Below are 5,381 nucleotides of genomic sequence, written 5' to 3' on the forward strand. Positions count from 1 at the left end.
TGAGTTTAGTAGTGTTTTACATTTGAGAAAACATTTGTCATTGCACTAGCATGGCACATATCATAGAACAGTCTATCAACAAAACGTAACAATGACATGGAACACACCAACAAAAGCAGTAGCAATGACTAATTTCATTTTACTCGCTGGGATTCAAAGTATAACCTTCCAATTTTTATTCAATAACTGAATCTATAGAAATATATAATACTTTTGGTAAATGGTGAAGCTCCCAATTCTATTTTGTATCTATATGAAGTTTGTAGTTTACCTACCTGCAAATAAATATTCATACATTTCATAAAACTGCAATTTAGCAAAAGACACAATTAGGTAGAGTTTTCAGTAAATATTATATTTTAACAATTTATTCTTTTTATGAATGGCATTCATGATTATACTTTTTAACTGGTCATAACTATGAGGCAGATCTATAATTCTTCACATTAAATTTTAAAAATTCTATAAATGCCCCAAATAAGCTTGATTTAAAAGTTTTACTGCATTAACAGGGAATTAGTATGTTGCTTTTAAAAGTATACTTTTGTTCCAAGAAAAATATTAGAAAATCTAGTTATATCTCCTTCACTTAAAAAGTTGCCATGAGCGGGAGCAGGTTTCATGGCATCTAACAACAACAATAAAAACTTTAGGTTTGTTTGAATATGTCAAAGGCATTGCCAATGTCAGGTAATTTAAAACACTCAAAGTCGATTTTATGATATTGATATCATATAGCAAGACATTTCTAAGCACGTTAAATTAATAAAGATGCTGCCTGCATTCTACCTGCAGATTGTGGTATTTGTGTCAGAAGACCTTGGTTCCATACCCTATCTATTGTCTTATGAAATAAATCTTCATGACCTTGTAAATTTACAGTTTTTAATACCTAAATGCATAAAAACTTTATGCCTCCACAAGTTACTTTTACTAGTTACTGCATCTAGTTACTAATATAACTTTCTAGCCACTGAAGAGTAAAATTGAAATGCAGGAAAGGCAAGAGAGGTTGAAGGAGCAATTTACCATGACTACAGCAGCATCTCAGACACATTCATGCCTTTACATTCCATTGTATATGTTTGTCAAAGGGCCTTGCACAACATAAATCTTAAATAGTGTTATTGTTAAATGCAGTTGAATCAGTTATGACTCATAATGACTCTATATAAGTTTCCAAGTAGTGGCTGGTGAGTTTAAACTGCTAACCTTGTGGTTAGCAGTCCAGCGCTTTACTACTATTATAAACAGGAAAGATCAGATCTGTGCTATACATGGTCAAGAGGAGAACTTTCCCCTAGCTGTTTAGAGTGTAAATATCAGTAGTATTATTAGCAAAGACAAAGAAATTTGTTAGTTTAAATTAATTACAGCTGAAAAATGACCTAAGTCTAAACTTTTGTCTGGCAGTTATATTCTAAGTTGTTTTAAAAGGGCTCTGCATGTAAATATGTTGGTACAACTTTAAGTCAGAGACTATAAGATTCTCATCTTTGACTTGTAGTGCTTTGAAATAATAATTGCTAGAAATATTTACATTAATAAGTAATTCCATATTCAATAAATATGTATCGAGCTTCTATTACATGCTGACCTGTGTTACACCCAGGAGTACCATGGAAGAAGGATTTGGCAATCTGCTTCCATAAAGATTACAGCCAAGAGAATACAATGGAACAGTTGGAGATATGATGATTACTAAAACAGATAGAGATTTACCGTATTGATTTCAGTCTTATAAGAGAAACAGAATTCATAAAAAACTTATAAAAGTAAATCATAATAATAATTTAATTCAATCATTACAGTGCCATGTACTGTGCTAACTTTTCTCTTGGACTGTTTTATTTCATCCTCTTGCCTGAATTTGAGTTACAGCTCTACAGGATAATACACTGGATCCCAAGGGCGGTTTGAACCACTAGGTTGGTGGTTCAAATTCACCCATTGCTCCTCGGAAACCCTATGTACAATTGCTATGAGTCAGAACTAACTCAATGACACTTAACAACAACAACAATAATGCATTAAATAACTTACAAGAGCACACAGTTAAAAGATTGTGGATTCAAAACCAGGCCTGTTTGACTCTCAAACCAAGTTTCTAAACACCTTGGGGCTAAAACAGAAAGATATATTAACCAATGACCCAAATATCACCCATTGAATTCATATGCATATATTCATTAGGTCAAAAGTATTGGATTTTAAATAAAAATAAAAATAAATTCAAACTTAGCCTTGTTGTTAAGTCAAGATCAATGATTGAAAAGAACATTTTTGGAAAACTGAATATTGCACATGTTGCCTGGTGGCTTCGAACCCACCAGCCGCTCTGTGGGAGATTTGTTGTTGTTATGTGCCGAGGAGTCAGTTCCGACTCATAGCGACCCTGCACAGGGTTTCCGAGGCTGTAGAAAAATTGATGCTTTTGAGTTATGGTGTTGGAGGAGAATATTGAAAGTGTCATGGGCTGCCAAAAAAACCAATAGATCTGTGTTGGAAGAAGTGCAGCCAGAGTGCTCCTTGGAGGCCAGGATGGCCAAACTTCATCTCTCATACTTTGAACATATTGTCAGGAGGGACCAGTCGCTGTAGAAAGATATCATGTTTGCTAAAGTGGAGGGTCAGAAAAAAAGAGGAAGACCCCCCACCCCCCAGCAAGATGAATTGGTAAAATGGCAGCATCAATGGGCTCAAGTGTGTGGCAACAATTGTGAGGTTGGCCCAGGACTGGGCAGTGTTTCACTCTGCTGTGCATAGGGTCACTATGAGTTGGTACTGACTCAATGGCACCAAACAACAACAGCAAGTCCAGCTTGATGGCACTTAACAACAATAGTCCTGGGCCATGCTCACAATGTTTATTAAATATCAATCTTCTTATAAGTTTCCAATGCATGAGAAGAATTGTGATTTTTTTTTTCTCCCTCTGAGTCAATCTTGCCAATCTGATTATCCTTCACCCATGATGGTTTTAGAGATATTAGAGATCTGAGTTCAGTCTTGACAATATAAGTGTTAACAGTTGGCTAGAATTGGGAAACATATGGTAGGAGGAGAGGTGGAAGAAAAGTTAAACGACCAGAAATACTTTACAAATGAAAGTAGATTGAGTATGTCAGTAAAGTTGCACAATCAATGGCAGAATTATGATAATATTAAATTAACTGTTGTTAGGTACTGGCAAGTTGGGCCAACATAGTGAACCTGTGTACAATAGAACAACACTGCCTGGATCTATTATAGTCTCATAATCATTGCCATGTTTGAGCCCATTGTTGCAACAAGTATGTCAGTTCATCTCATTAAGGTTTCTTTGTTTTCCCTGACACTCTACTTTACTAAGCATGATGTCCTTCTTCAGGACCTGGTACCTCTTAATAACATGTCCAAAGTAAGTGAGATTAAGTCTTACCATCCTCACTTCGTAGGTGCATCCTGGTTATACATCTTCCAAGACAGTTTTTTCTTCTGGCAGTCCATGGTGTATCCAATATTCTTTGCCAACTCCAAGACTGCTACATAGATTATTTTTTTTTGTCTCTCTTGTTTATTGTTCAGTTTTCACATGCACATGAGGAGTTTGAAAATACTGTAACTTAGGTCAGCACACCTTAGTCTTCAAAGTGACAGAGATCTTTCGCAATAGAGTTGCCCAATGCAATGCATCATATGATGTCTTGACTGCTGCTTCCATGAATGTTAATTCAAGCAGAATGAATTCCTTGGCAACTTCAATATTTTCTCCATTTATCATGATGTTGCTTATTGGCTCAGCTTTGTAGATATTTTGTTTTCTTTATGTTGAAGTGTGGTCCATACTGAAGACAGCATTTTCATCTTCAACAGTAAGTGCTTTAAGTGCTCTTCACTTTCAGCAAGCAAGGCTGTGTTATCTACATATTGCAGATTGTTAATAAGTATTCTTCTAATTCTAATGCCGTGTTTTTCTTCATATAGTCCAGTTTCTTAGGTTATTTTCTCAGCACACAGATTGAAAATATGATGAAAGAATGCAACTGTGATGCACACCTTTCCTGGTTTTAAACCAGTCTCTCCTTGTTCTGTTTGACTGACTGCCTTTTAGTCTATGCACAGGTTCTAAATGAGCACAGTTGTGTTCTAGATTTCCCATTCTTTATAATATTATACATAATTTGTTAGGATCCACACAGTTGAATGCCTCTGCATCGTCAATAAAGCACAAGTAAATATCATTCTTGTATTTTCTGCTCTCAGCCAAGATCTGTTTGACATCAGCAATGTTATTCTTCATTTCATGTCCTCTTTTGAATTCAGCTTAAATTTCTTACAGTTTCTTATGATGTACCACTACAAGTGTTTTTAAATTATCTTCAGCAAAATCTTATTTGTGTGTGATATTAATGATAAAGTTTGAGAATTTCTGCAATGTGTGAGATCACATTTTTTGGAGTGGGCACAAATATGGATCTCTCCCAATCAGTTGACTATATAGCTGCTTTTCAAATTTCTCAGCATAGAAAAGTGAGCACCTCCTGTCTTGCATCCATTTGTTGAAACACTGCAACTGGTAGTCTGTGAATTCCTGGAGCCTTGCTTTTTGTCAATGCCTTCAATGCAGTTTGAACTTGGACTTCTTCCTTCAATACCTATTGAATAGATTTTATGCACTGAACATTAATGACTGAAGATCAGACAAACTGTGATATGATACTAAGGACATCATATATGAAGAAAGCAAAAAGTCATTAAAAAGAAGAAAAAAAAAAGGAAAGGAAGAAAAGGCCAAAATGGATGTTAAAAGAGACGTTGACACTTGCTTTTGAAGGTAGACTAGCTAAAACAAAAAGAAGAAATGAAGAAGTACAAGAGCTGAGCAGAAGATTTCACAGGCCAGCTAGAGAGGACAAAGTAATGTATTATAATGAAGAAAATGTGAAGACCTGGAATTAGAAAACGGAAAAGGAATAGCCAGCTCAGCACTTCTCAAAAGTATACATTATATACATTTAAAAAATCAAATGTATTTTCTTACAAAAACTTATCTCTTCCCTTACCAATTGTATGACCTTGGTCAGGATATTTAACTTTTCTATCCTAAGTTTCCTTATTTATGTAATTATTGTTGTTGTTGTTGTTAAGTTCCGTTGAGTCTATTCCAACCCATAGTGACCCTGTATAGGGTTTCCAAGGAACAGCTAGTGAGCTTGAACTACTGACTTTGCAGTCTGATGCATTAGCCCACAGCGCCACACCAGGACTCCTATTTATGTACTAGAACTGGTAAATTATATATGTTATAGGATTTTTAAAGGATAAATTGGTATATGTAATTATAAGGATAATATATTGACCTGTATAGTAATAGTGTTGTTGTTGTTGTTGTGAAGTGC

This window comes from Chrysochloris asiatica, unplaced genomic scaffold (assembly GCF_000296735.1).
Source record: "Chrysochloris asiatica unplaced genomic scaffold, ChrAsi1.0 scaffold00213, whole genome shotgun sequence".
NCBI lineage: Eukaryota > Metazoa > Chordata > Mammalia > Afrosoricida > Chrysochloridae > Chrysochloris > Chrysochloris asiatica.